Below are 15,221 nucleotides of genomic sequence, written 5' to 3'. Positions count from 1 at the left end.
AGCGTGATGGTGGGCGCCTGGAATCCAAGCTACTCAGGAGGCTGAGGCAGGAGAATCGTTTGAACCTGGGAGGCAGAGGTTGCAGTGAGCCAAGATCATGCCATTGCACTCCAGCCTGGGCGATAGGGCAAGACTCCATTTCAAAAAAAAAAAAAAAAAAAAGAGATCATGTCCTCCTTTGCAGGAACATAGATGGAGCTGGAGGCCATTATCCTTAGCAAACTACTGCAGGAACAGAAAACCAAATACCACATGTTCTCACTTACAAGTGGGAGCTAAATGATGAGAACACATGGACACATAGAAGGGAACAGCACACACTGGGGCTTATCAGAGAGTGGAGGGTGGGAGGAGGGAGAGGATCAGGAAAAATAACTAAGCTTAATACCAGGGTGACAAAATAATCTGTACAACAAACCCCTGTGACATGAGTTTACCTAGATAACCAACCTGCACATGCACCCCTAAACTTAAAAGTTAAATAAAAATAAATAAATAAAAATTTTTAAAGATGCTATTTACAATAATATCAAAACACTTTAGATACTGAGAGAAAAACCTAATGAAGATGCACAAGACCTCTATGTAGAAAACTGCAAAATATTATTTCAAAAAACTAAAAAAGACCTAAATAAATGCAAAAATAGACCAGCCTCATGTATTAGAAGGCTCAAAACTCATGAACCTGGTATATTGTAAAGATGTCAGTTCCCCCCTAAAGCTATCTATAAATTCAAGTCACTCCCAAACAAAATTTCAGAAAGTGTTTCTGTGTACATTTGTAAGCTATCTAAATTTTATATGGAAATTCAAAGGATGATTAATAAGCAAGACAATCTTTAAAAAATGTTCGAGGATTTACAATATCAAATATCAAAGCTACATATAAAGCTACAATAATCAAGGCAGAGAGAATTAGTGGAAAGATAAACAAATAGATCAATAAAACAAAATAGAAAGTTCAAGGTGGGCAGATTGCTAGAGCTCAGAAGTTCAAGACTAGCCTGGGCAATATGGTGAAACCCCATCTCTACAAAAACAAACAAACAAAACAACAACAAAAACCCTAGACGCACACACACAAATAGAAAGTTCAGAAACAGACGCACACATATACATATACCAAAGTCATGTTGCAATGCAGAGGAGACACAATGATCTTTTCAATAAATGCTCCTGGATTAATTGTATATCCATAGGGAAAAAATGAATCTTCATCCATATCACACAAAATAATCAATTCCAGATAGATTTTAGATTGAAATGAAAGAAGCAAAATAATAAAGCTTCTAGAATGAAACATATAATATCTTCACACCTTTGGAGTAAGCAAATATTTATTTTTTTCTTTATTTTTTCTTTTTTTACTTTTAATGTGAAATCCAAAGCAATTTTTTTTTTTTTTTTGAGATGGGGTCTTGTTCTGTCACCCAGGCTGGAGTGCAGTGGCATGAACATGGCTCACTGCAGCCTCAACCTCCCAGTCTCAAGTGATCCTCCCACATCAGCCTCTGGAGTAGCTGGGACTACATGCACCTGCCACCACACCCAGCTGATTTTTTTAAAAAAGTTTTTATAGAGAAGGGGGCTCCCTATGTTGCCCAGGCTTGCACATATTTCTTAAACAGAACTCTGCTCCAAACTTAAAGGAAACTTTTCGTACATTGGACTATGTTAATTTTTTTTTTTTTTTTTTGAGACGGAATCTTGCTCTGTCGACCAGGCTAGAGTGCAGTGGCATGATCTCGGCTCACTGCAACCTCTGCTTCCTGGGTTCAAGTGATTCTCCTTCCTCAGCCTCCTGAGTAGCTGGGATTACAGGCGTGAGCCACCGCACCTGGCCAAAATTTTCAAATTCAGAAATTCAGAAGAAATCACTAAGACAGTGAATAATGAGAAAGGGTATTTGAAATACATATGTCCAGCAAAGGGCTCACATAGAGGAAAGAATAAGATGGACAACCTTATAGTAAAGTAAGAAGAGGCTGAACAGATGCTTCACAGAAGAGGAGCTATCCAAATGCCCATTAAATATTATGAAAAGGTGCTCAATCAGGGTTGTTTTTTCATTTCATTTAATTTTTCCAGAGAGCTTGCTGGCAAACGTTTACCAGAGCATTCTTGAGTGAGGTCTATGCTATTCTTTGTGGTATTATTTGTAACAGCAAAATACTGGAAACAAACCAGATTTCTATCACTTGTGAACTTGTTAAATAAACTATGGATGCACCGACACAGTGTAGTATTCTGTAGCAGTGCAAAGGAGTGAGGAAGATTTCTTTATAATAAACCTACACAGAGGAATATTAAGTAGAAAAAGAATGAGGAAGATTTTAGTATTATGATATTGAGTAAGCACAAGGATATATTCTTCAATGAAAAAAGGAGGCACAGAACAGGGCTTGTAAACTGCCATTTTGTGTACAAGGGAGGGGAATATGAATATAAATGTGTGTTTATATTTTCTAAAAAGAGGCAACTGAAGAATAAACCAAACACTAATAATTAGTAGCTACCTACAGTGGGAGGGAGGGTAGTAGAAGAAGAGAGTCGTTGGATATTAATGTGAGAATTCTCTGATTGTGCCAGTTTCTTGTTTGTCTGTTTTATTTTTTTGAAATAGAGATGGGGTCTTGCTATGTTAACCAAGCTGGTCTCAAACTCCTGGGCTCAAGTGATACTCTCTCCTCAGCCTCCCAAATTGCTGGAATTACAGATGTGAGCCACCATGCCTGGCCTGATTGTATTGTTTTATAGTTTTGAGTGAACTATGTAAATGTTTTAAATAATTCAAAAATTATTAAATTCTTAAAAACCAGTTTCTGACATTTGAAAACAAAGGGATGAATGTAATCCACTGATGAACAAAATCATATTCATACAATGAATATAATCATAACTGTATATCAAATTGATGGAATAACACAGGGAAAATAATTATTTACAGTACCTTTTAAATATAGTAATTTGATTATATATCTCTACTGGTGTATCTCTGGGGACCATGAGAACCACAGAGAAATCTTAAACTGAATTCAGTGGGGTTTTTTTGTTTTTGTTTTTGTTTTGAGACAGAGTTTCCCTCTTGTCACCCAGGCTGGAGTGCAATAGCAGGATCTCAGCTCACTGCAACCTCCGCCTCCTGGGTTCAAGCAATCCTCCTGCCTCAGCCTCCCAAGTAGCTGGGATTACAGGTGCCTGCCACCATGCCCAGGTAATTTTTGCATTTTTAGTAAGGATGGGGTTTCACCATGTTAGCCAGGCTGGTCTCAAACTCCTGACCTCAGATGATCCACTGACCTCAGATGATCCACTCACCTCAGCCTCCCTAATTGCTGGGATTGCAGGCGTGAGCCACCATGCCCGGCCCAGTGGTCTTATTATTAGAAATAATATAGGTCTTGTTTTTTTTTTAACTATTATGTGTACATTATAGTATTAGGAAATAAGTACTTGAATTAATGTTTTTAAGAACCAAGATTTTCAAGGAAAAGAGAAAAGAAATAAGAATAAAAATTTCAAAAGTATAGCCACAATCCTAAAAGCTTAAATTTGAATTGATTCATCTCTGTTAGAATAGCTGTTTTTAGACAGAATTTTAAAAACTAGAAAATATAATAATAAATATTGGTGAGGATGTGGAGAGATTGGAACCCTTGTTCATTGCTGGTGGGATGTAAGATGGTACACCTGCTATGGAAAACAGTATGGCAGTTCCTCAAAAAATTAAATATAGAATTACTATATGTTCCAGTAATTATGCTTCTGGGTATATGCCCAAAATAATTTAAAGCAGGGACTCAAACAAATATTTGTACATCCATATTCACAGCATTATTATTCACAATAACCAAAAGGCGGAAGCAACCCAAGTGTCCATCGACCAATGGATGGATAAACAAAAATGTGGTAAATACATACAATGCAATCTTATTCAGCCTTACAAAGGAAGGAAATTCTGACACGAGTTTCAACGTGTGTGAACCTAAATGACATCATGCTAAGTGAAATAAGCCACTCACAAAAGAACAAATATTCACAGATACAGAAGTAGGATGGTGTTTGCTGGGAGTTAGAGTGGGGTGGGGGTGGGGGTGGCAGGTGGGGAATAGGACATTAGTGTGTTTTGGGGGGGCTGGGTTTTTTTTGAGACAGGGGTCTCTCTTTGTCACCCAGGTTGTAATGCAATGGCGTGATCACGGCTCACTGCAGCCTCAACCTCCCAGGCTCAAGTGATCCTCCCCCCTCGGTCTCTGGAGTAGCTGGGACTGCAGATGTGCACCACCACACCCAGCTAATTTTTGTATTTTTTGTAGAGATAAGGTCTCCCTATGTTGCCCAGGCTGGTTTTGAACTCCTGAGCTCAAGCGATCCTCCCGCCTGGGCCTCCCAAAGTGCTGGGATTACAGGCATGAGCCACCACTCCTGGCTAGAGGTTAGTGTTTAATGGGTTCAGAGTTTCAGTCTAGGAAGATAAAAATGTTCTGGAGATGGATAGTGGTGACGGCTGCAGAATAATATGAATGTACTTAATGCCACTAAACTTTACACTTAAAAACATGGTAAAATTAAAATGGTAAAATTCATTATGTATATTATACCATAATAAAAAATGAAATTGAAAACAACAATATGAACTTATCATTTGTCTCTTGCTATGAAATACATATTTCTAAGCCTTGTCCACTGAAAAGGCCCAGAAACAATGCAGCAATGAGCCACCATTACCAAGACTGTAGCTTCTGAATAATATTTCCCATGAACCGGAACCTGAACGCTTTAGAGAAATAACTGATTCCAGTTTCAGGGCAAAAAATATACAAGATGGTCTTGGGACATCTTGCTGAGTCAGAAAACAAAGACACTATTGAAGACAAGTGGTTGTTTAAAAAACATGGATGCCAAAATGAAGGGGCTCCCACTGGCCAAAGATGGGATGATTTGAGCGTGGGAAAGGATCATGATTGTAACTGATTGGAACACATAAATCTATCCAAAACACATATAAATCCATGTGTTCATACTAATACTTTAAAAATAAAAAGCCCCGGCGCAGTGTCTCACACCTGTATGTAATCCCAGCAATTTGGGAGGCCAAGGCGGGAGATCACTTGAGGTCAGGAGTTTGAAACCAGTCTGGCCAACATGGTGAAACCCCCTCTCTACTAAAAATACAAAAATTAGTTCGGCGTGGTGGCGGGCGCCTATAATCCCAGCTACTCCGGAGGCTGAGGCACGGGAATCGCTTGAACCCAGGAGGTGGAGGCTGCAGTAAGCTTAGAGTGTGCCACTGCACTCCAGCCTGGGCGACAGAGATTACATCTGAAAAAAAAAAAAAGTCAGTAGTCACCTTTGGAAGTTGCAAGTGCACTAATTCATTATTGAGAAAACCAACCAAGGGAAAGAAATTAAGCATTTATCCTGCCTTTTCTGTATAAAATCTATTTAAGGTAACCAAATAGTTGATTCCAGAAAATATATGCAGAAGAAATGTTAGAATTAGAATGAATTTTTTAATGGTCTTCACCATCACCAATAGATGCTAAAACCATATGTGAAGGGTTGATGGTGAATTTATCGTAGTTGAATCAGGCTGACATCAGAATCCACTGTTCAATCTTAGCATTATAAAATAGCAAACCTCTACATCTAACTACCAACTTACAGGAAATATTGGGGATAGAGAAAAAATTAATTTCCACTATGAAGAAGGAATTAGCCAAATCCAGAATGTGGGGAATTTTGTAAGACAAACGACCAAGTACCTTTATTTTTTTAAATATATATATTTTTCAATGTTCCTGCAGAATTTTTTATTATTTTTTGTAGAGACAGGATTTCACCATTTTGTCTAGACTGGTATCAAACTACTGGGCTTGAGCAATCCACCTGCCTCAGCCTCCTAGAGTGCTAGGATTATAGGCATGAGCCACTGCACCAGGCCTCAACCTAGTCCCTTTAACAAATAAATAAGAGAGATTGTAGAATAAAAGATACTTTACAACTTAACCAAATGTCATGTGTGGACTTATTTAGATCCTGGTGTCCAGAGCATTGTCCTTCATGTCCCTGCTTGCAACATTCCCTGTGGGCCTTTGTGGATAAAATCTACAGCTGTGAAGATGTATTCTTTCCTGTCTTTTGGCTCAATTAGGGCTCAGGGCATTTACCTACACCTCACTTCAAGGCCTACACCTCACTTCAGCTACTGCTAGTAACAAATATGCAAGTCTGTACATTGGGCCAGTTCACAGAGGTTCCCTAGACTCTAAGGAGGGTCACTCACCCAGCCCATGACCATACTGTGGCTCTCAAGTCAGCACCCCTGCCTCCAGTTACCAAGGGTGGTTACGAAATGAAATCTCAGAGTATCTCTCCACCTGGCCACACTGCCTTGCTGTGTTGGTGTTGGTGTGGTTGTGGCTGCACCCCAGGTTAGGAAGGGGCAACCTGGGAGGCAGACCCCTATCTGGGGAGTGGGAGACAGAGCTGCTACCCTCCTTTTTCTAACATACACTCCTTCCTGGATGAAGCTTAGAGAGAGAAAACAGGACCACCATCGCTTCTCCTCTCTCCCTTCCTTCTTCCCATCATTCTCTTGACCAGAAAATATTTTCTTCTTCTTTTTTTTGTTTTTGTTTTGGTTTTTTTTTTTTGTATTTTCAGTAGAGACAGGTTTTCGCCATGTTAGCCAGGCTGGTCTTGAACTCCGGACCTCAGGTGATCCGCCCACCTTGGCCTCCCAAAGTGCTGAGTGCTGGGATTATAGGCGTGAGCCACGGCACCTGGCCTTGATCAGAAAATATTTTCTTCTGATTCCCTATGTTTTCACCTCCTACTGTGATAGAGTGACAGATGTTATAGGTGGAGAGGTGTCTTTCTTACACTACAGAAGAATTCTGTGAGACAAGTTTTCCAGGCTGGGCTTTTTTTTTTTTTTTTTTTTTTTTTTTTTTTTGAGATGAAGTCTCACTGTGTTGCCCAGGCTGGACTGCAGTGGCATAATCACAGCTCACTGCAGTCTAGACTACCCAAGTTCAAATAACCCTCCCACCTCAGCCTCCCAAGCAGCCGGGCCTACAGGCATGTGCCATCACACCTCTCTAACTTTATTTTTTGTAGAGTCAGTGTCTCATTATGTTTTTCAGGCTGGTCTGGAAGTCCAGGTTCAAGTGATCCTCCCTTTATGGCCTTGCAAAGTGCTAGGATTATAGGCATGGGCCACCATGCCCAGCCAAGCTTTAGATATTCTAATGAAGAAATGAAGGAATATGGCATATTCTTTCTCAATAATCCTCTTTCCTGCTACCTAATGCTATATATCATACAGAAGTGGAATGTTACCACATTTTCAAAATTCCTCTGTAACAAATCATAATATCCTCAGCATATGAATGCCTTGGCTTACCGGGGCAAAAAGCATGTGCTCAGAAAGGCAAAAAGAAAAAAAAGCACATTAATAATGTTAATATTACTCTTACACACACATACATTTAATTGGAATTGTAGAATGCATATTGTAAGTTTTATATTTTCAAGTATACAAGTAATAAATTACTACACCTTCATTGAAAAAAAAAAAAAAACCTCCACCTACTGGTTTTTTTTCCTGAGACAGGTATTGCTCTGTTGCTGAGGCTAGAGTGCAGTAGCTTGATCTCGGCTTACTGGAGGTCTGGACCTCTGGGGTTCAAGTGGTCCTCCCACCTCAGCCTCCAGAGTAGCTGGGGCCATGGGCAAGCACCACCACACCTGGCTAATTTTTTGTATTTTTTGTAGAGACAGGGTTTTTCCATGTTGCTCAGTCTGGTCTCAAACTCCTGGGCTCAACTGATCCTCCCAAGTGGGCCTCCCAAAGTGCTGGGATTACAGGCATGAGCCACCTCACCCAGCCCCATCTACTGTTTTATAACTTATTTTTGCATTTAAAAACATAATTAGGCCAGATGTGGTGGCTCATGCCTGTAATCCCAGTACTTTGGGAGGCCGAGGCAGGTGGATCACCTGGGGTCAGGAGTTCAAGACCAGCCTGGCCAACATGGTGAAACCCTGTCTCTACTAAAAATATAAAAATTAGCCGGGTATGGTGGTGTGTTCCTGTAATCCCAGCTACTCAGGAGGCTGAGTCAGGGCAATCGCTTGAACCTGGGAGGCGTATGCTGCAGTGAGCCTCACACCATTACACTCCAGCCTGGGCAACAGAGCAAGACTCCATCAAAAAATAAATTCATTAATTAATTAAAAACATAAGAGTGTGTGTGTGTGTGTGTGTGTGTGTGTGTGTGTGTGTGTACCGTTTTCCAATGTAATTCATTTCCTCATGTAATTCCCATGTAATTCAGGTCAAAGCTAAAATATGCTTTTCAATCTCTAAATGATGTCTCATTATCTAGTGTACTTTTACACACTTAATCTTTAGCCAGTTCAGTTTACTAGACAGTTAAGTTGTTTCCAGCTGAGCTGGGGTGAAGAGCCCTTGTGCACATCTTTGGGTATTTTTTTCTTTATAAGTTTCTAGAGGTAGAGTGTTTGAGTTAGAGAATACAAGCACTTATGACTGATGTTACTAAATGCCTAACTGTCCTCAGAAAAGTCACAGCATTGTCTGGGTCTACCAGCAGGGTGTGACACTGCCCATTTCTCCATACCTTCTCTAAGTTTACAATTTATAATTTTAAAAGTATAAATTTTGCAATTGTAAATTTTAAAAAATTTATGTCAAAATATCTTTACCTAGCTGGTAAATATTGGTTTAAACTTGTATTTAGTTCTAGTGAGATTGAAGATTTTTTCATGTTTTAAATATGTATTGACTATTTGCATTTATTAATTTAAATGGTATCTTCAGATAAGAAAATTGAGTTTCAGAAAGTTTAAATTACTTGGTCAAGGACAGACAGCTTGTGTGAGGCAGACAGAGAACTTTTTTTTCATATCCTAAAATGAAATGGAATTTTTTTTCAATTTGTCAGAGTGAGCAATAAAGCCCATGAGGTAAAGTTCTATTGAAGCCAAGAGTTCAAGGTCATATAACTAATAGATAAGTTCTTTCCAGCCATAGTATCTTTATAAAATATAACTTGGAGAATTGTCGTGAAAGTTTAATGAGTTACAGTTCTTCTCTTCTTCAATTTATAGTTCCAAGATAAGTTCTATCTAGACTGAGATTGGAAGATGAAGAGACTGTTAAAAAGTGTGTCTAGCTGTGCTGACACCATCTTTCTCCCCACCCATGGGTCACGAAAATCTGTGCAGCTGAGATGCTGAAGGAGACTCTGGTACTCCATGACCTCCCCCTCCCTTGCCACCGCATGAGGACAAAGCAATCAACCACAAATGTTTTATGATGATAGAATACAACCAGGAAACTATTTCTAGAGATACTCAGAAGCTGATGTCTTACTTTTTGTTTCTGAATGCCTTTTTCATTTGTATCCTAATTAATATATGGTCTGCTGATGTAACTTTGTGTGGCAAAGTCAAAGTCTCCTTCCTTTAATAACTAACAGGAGAGGCCATGAGTCAACTATTTTTTAAAAAGGGAAAAAAATAACAACAAAGGAAATACCAGAATCACTTAAGTCTTTAAAAAGCAGCAATAGCATACTAGCAAAATGTAATTAATAAAAACTAGCCAAAGGTTTATTTGGATGGTGGAATTTGAAGGACTTAGGGAAAAAAAGAGAGAAGCTAACATTTATTGGAAGGAAAAAAACATTCTAACAATTCTTTCAATTTGGCTTGGAGAAAGAACTTTTTCTTCCAGGAGCTGAATGGCCAAGTTCTTTCAAGTAGAGCTTGCAAGGGAAATGCCTCTCAACTTTTGTTCAATTTGAGATCATTTGTGTCCATGACTATTAGAGAACAATAAAGTAAAAAAGAATCGAAGTTAAAGATTAGTATCACTAGACATCCCCCCAAAGTGATGCTTCATATACTGTATCTTGCTTTAGGCAGAGAAATGCCGTAGAATTGGGTGCAAACAGCAGTTACAGAGGATTCAGGAGTTCAACCACTGCCCCATAAAATGTATTTAGTGCCCAATTGAGCACAGCACATTAGAGACCAAAGTGTCTGCTGGACACAGGTGAATGGACTCTTAAAGACCTTGCACAAAATACAACATGTAACTCGGCTAGTTTTTTTTGTAACAACTCTACATTTGTTCCTTACATAAGAGGTGTTGGTGGCTGGGCGCAGTGGCTCACGCCTGTAATCTCAGCACTTTGGGAGGCCAAGGTGGGCAGATCACGAGGTCAGGAGTTTGAGACCAGCCTGACCAACATGGTGAAACCCCATCTCTACTAAAAATTCAAAAAAATTAGCTGGGTGTGGTGGTGCACGCCTGTAATCCCAGCTACTCAAGAGGCTGAGGCAGGAGAATCACTTGAACCTGGGAGGCGGAGGATGCAGTGAGCCTAGATCAGGCCATTGCACTGCAGCCTGGGCAACAGAGTGAGACTTTGTCTTGGGAAAAAAAAAAAAAAAAGAGGTGTTGGTTAAATGCACAAATTCTAGAGCCAGACCATCTGGCTTAACCCTTTCTCCCCCTGTTACTAACAGGGAAAACTTACACAAGGAGCTGAATCTTTTTGTGCTTCAGTTTCCTCAGCTGTAAGATAATGATGATAAGCCATAATATCTCATTTGATTCTTCCAACAGCCTCATGAAGAAACAATAATCCTTACCTCACTGAGATATTGAGAGGACCAAGTGAATTAATTTGGGCCAAGTGCTCAGAAGAGTGCCTGGTATATAAGTTATAAGTGCTTTGTAAGTGTTTGCTTTTTTTGTTATTGTTGTTATTACCAGCTAAAATGGAACTTCTATGTAGCAATAGTATAAATATAGTTTAAAATCCACTTGGCCCACTGAAATTGCCTTTGCAAAATTATAACAGTAAGAGAAATCTGACATAGCTGACTCTACTTTGCTTCTAACCTCTAAGCTATCCTTGTTCATTCCTGGGCATAAGCCAAACTAACTTTTTTTTTTTTTTTTTTTTTTGAGACGGAGTCTCGCTCTGTCGCCCAGGCTAGAGTGCAGTGGCATGGTCAAGACTCACTGCAACCTCTGCTTCCCAAGTTCAAGCAATTATCCTGCCTCAGCCTCCCGAGTAGCTGGGACCACAGGCGTGTGCTACCATGCCAGGCTAATTTTTTTTTTTTTTTTTTGAGACAGAGTCTTGCTCTGTTGCCTAGGCTGCAGTGCAGTGGCTCAATCTCAGCTCACCTTAACCTCTGCCTCTCGAGTTCAAGCAATTATCTTGCCTCAGCCTCCCGGGTAGCTGGGATTACAGGCCCTGCCACCACACCTGGCTAATTTTTGTATTTTTAGTAGGGACAGGTTTCACCATGTTGGCCAGGCTAGGCTCGAACTCCCGACCTCAGGTGATCCACCCACCTTGGCCTCCCAAAGTGCTGGGATTATAGGCTTGAGCCACTGTGCCCAGTGTAGGCCAAACTAACTTTAGGAGGAAGTTATAGTTTAACCTTAAAGTAAAGATAGTAATAGCCCTTCCCGAAACTATCCCTTCCTCATTGGATGACAGGAATCGTCTTTGTAGAACCGATGAAAAGACACAAGATTAGGATTATGAAGGGAGCCTGAATTCTCCTAAGTTGTAGGCATAAATTATAACCAACCATCGGTCCAGAGGACACAAGATTTGTAACTTCTCCAATTTACTCCTGTAGATAACATCATCACTATTGTAGAACCTAAGATTGATTTTCTTTTTCCTTTTTTTGGGGGTGGTGGGGGTGGCGGGGTGACAGGGTTTCACTCCCGTCGACCAGGCTGGAGCGCAGTGGAGCGATCTCGGCTCACTGCAACTTCCACCTCCTGGGTTCAAGCGATTCTCCTGCCTCAGGCTCCTGAGTAGCTGGGATTACAGGCACTCACGACCATGCCCAGCTAATTTTTGTATTTTTAGTAGAGACAGGGTTTCACCATGTTGGCCAGGCTGGTCTTAAACTCCTGACCTCAAGTAATCCACCCGCCTCGGCCTCCCAAAGTGCTGGGATTACAGAAGTGAGCCACCGCGCTCAGCCCTAAGGTTGGTTTTCTGAGATGTTTTTCAGACTTTTGGATTTCTGAGGACTGGCTGACTACACTCAGATCCACAAATCAACCAGTCCTGTAGCCCCACCCCAGAGACTGACTCTGCATAAGGACCACTTTCCACATCCCTGTGATTTCATCTTCATCCAACCAGCAGCATCTGTTCCCTAAATCCTGACTACCAAGTTATTCTTAAAAACTCCAGCCTCCAAATTTCCAGGGAGGCTGATTTGAGTAATAACCTCCTGTCTCCCCATGTGACTAGCTTTGCATTAATTAAGCTCCATCTTTACAACAATACCAGTGTCTCAGTGAATCAGCTCTACCTGTGCAGCAGGCAAGAACCCATCAGGGGATTGCACTACCAGTGATCTACTTTTGAGACTCCTGCCTCTGCTTTTTTTTTTTTTTTTTTGAGACGGAGTTTTGTTCGCTCTTGTTGTCCAGGCTGGAGTGCGATGTCGCAATCTCAGCTCACTGTGACCTCCGCCTCCCCAGATTCAAGCAATTCTCCTGCCTCAGCCTCCCAAGTAGCTGGAATTATAGGTTCCTGCCACCATGCCCAGCTAATTTTTTGTATTTTTAGCAGAGATGGCATTTCACTATGTTGGCCAGGCTGGTCTCAAACTCCTGACCTCAGGAATCCACCACCCTTGGCCTCCCAAAGAGGTGGGATTACAGGCGTGAGCCACCGCACCTGGCCCGACTTTTGCTTTTAGTCGGGGAGATTTTTATTATTTCAAAATGTTTGTACATATTGAAATTTTTAAAATCTTTTATACTGTACTATTTTCAATGCATAATTTAAATGAACATAAAACAAGTATGCACTATAGGGGCTTTAGGTGTTGTTGGGCTCAGAATCCAATACCCCAAAATATGGCATTTTGACATGTTGACATGGAGAAACCTCAAGGTCTCTCTGACCTCCCCTGCCACCGTCTCCCACAAAGAAGTGGAAGTTCCTTTATCTGCGTAAGATTCAGACCCATCAAAGAAAGTAAGTGTTGGTTCTTCCCCTCCCTGTAAGACCAAGAATGTAACCACACCTGAACAGACACTTTCACTATCAAAGAGAACTATTCACACATTAATCTCTGTTCAGAGATCCATTCATTCTCCCTAGTAATCCCCTCAGCAATTCCTCTTCTCTTCACCTCCCAAAACCTGTTTTACCAGGATTCAAGCCCCCATTCTTTCTGTAACCTCCAGATGGTATATAAACTTCTGTACCTCATTGGGAGGTTAGGTCTTCATTTTGAAGGCTCCTGTGTGTATACGTTAAATACATTGGTATGCCTTTTCTCCTATTAATAAATCTGCCTGTCAGTGATTTTGAAGCAAACCTTCAGGGGACCAAGGGCCTTGGTCCTCCCAGTGTGAAAGTGCAATGGGTGATGTAAGGCCTCTTGTCACCCAGGCTGGAGTGCAGTGGTGCAATCATAGCTCCCTGCAACCTCAAACTCCTGGGCTCAAGCCATCCTCTTGCCTCAGCCTCCCAAGTAGTGAGGACTACAGGCATGTGCCATCATGCCCAGGTTATTTATTTATTTTTTTAAGTTTTGTAGAGCCAAGATTTCACTAAGTTGCCCAGGTTGGTCTCAAACTCCTGGCTTCAAGTGATCCTTCTGCCTCAGCCTCCCAAAGTGCTGGGAACATAGGTGTGAGACAACACTCCCGGCTCTATGGTAGACACTTTGGAAATACAAAAAATAGAAGGCAAAGAAGACCATTGTTAACATTTTGACATATTTCTTTTGTCATATTCTCCACCTACTGGGTTCAAGCGATTCTCCTGCCTCAGCCTCTCAAGTAGCTGGGATTACAGGCACCCGCCACCATGCCTGGCTAATTTTTGTATTTTTAGTAGAGATGGGCAATTACTGATGATCAATGAGCAAGAGTTCTCCTGGGTCTGAAGTGGTTCAGGGTGTGTTAATGACAGGCAGGTGTTAAAAGATGGTGTTAAAAGATGCCTGTCCAGGTTGACTCCAAGTAAAATTGGTGATAATATTTGTTTTGTGTCAGAGAGTGTTCTAAGCCTTTCAAACAGATTATTATATTAAATTATTAAAATACCTCCATGAGGTAAAGATAATTAATGCTCCCATTTTACAGATGAAGAAACTGAGACGTAAAAAATTTAAGCAAGTTGCCCAAGGTCACCAAGCTGATAAGTGGTGGTGCTGGGATTTAAACCTAAATACTTTACCCCGAGAACCCTAGTGTAATTGTCTTATTACAACCCAAAAAGTTGTGATGTACACATAGTTCCTCAGATGCTTCCACTTTTTTCTCCCCTCAAGAATGTTTATTTTGTAAATACTGCCCTATCTACAACTGTAATGAGCAGGGTATGCTTATGGTCAACACTTTTTTTTTTTTTTAATAGATAGAGTCTCACTCTGTCACCCAGGCTGGAGTACAGTGGTACAATCATAGCTCCCTGCAATCTCGAACTCCTGGGCTCAAACTATCCTCTTGCCTCAGCCTCCCAAGTAGCGGAGACTACAGGCATGTGCCATCATGGCCAGATTATTATTATTATTAAGTTTTGTAGAATCAAGATTTCACTAAGTTGCCCAGGTTGGTCTCGAACTCCTAGCCTCAAGTGATCCTTCTGCCTCAGCCTCCCAAACTGCTGGGAATATAGGTGTGAGCCAACACGCCCAGCTCTATGGTAGGCACTTTGGAAATATAAAAGATAGAAGGCAAAGATGACCATTGTTAAAATTTTGGCATATTTCTTCTGGTCTTTTTTTCTAAGCACATGGTTTTGTTTCTTCTGTTTGTTGGTTGGTTGGTTGGTTTAATTTTTGTAGAGACAGAGGTCTAATTATGTTGTCCAGGCTGGTCTTAAACTCCTGGGCTTAAGCAGTATTATCATCTCGGCTTCCCAAAGTGCTGGGATTACGGGTGTGAGCCACTGCACCTGACCAATATGTTTATTTTACATACATGTGATCAAATTGTATACGCAATTTTAGTATTTCTTTCTTCCCTTTATATTTATAAATATAGATTTATAACATGTGCTATCCCATGCTGTTAAAAACTTCATAAACTTCCTTTATGTAGGCTGCATAAGGTACTGTTGCTTGGCAGTTCCATAATATATTTACCATTCCATTTATGTTGGACATTTGCGTTTTTTCCA

Source organism: Gorilla gorilla, chromosome 13, assembly GCF_029281585.2.
Source record: "Gorilla gorilla gorilla isolate KB3781 chromosome 13, NHGRI_mGorGor1-v2.1_pri, whole genome shotgun sequence".
NCBI classification, from domain to species: domain Eukaryota; kingdom Metazoa; phylum Chordata; class Mammalia; order Primates; family Hominidae; genus Gorilla; species Gorilla gorilla.
This window is presented reverse-complemented; position numbering follows the sequence as displayed.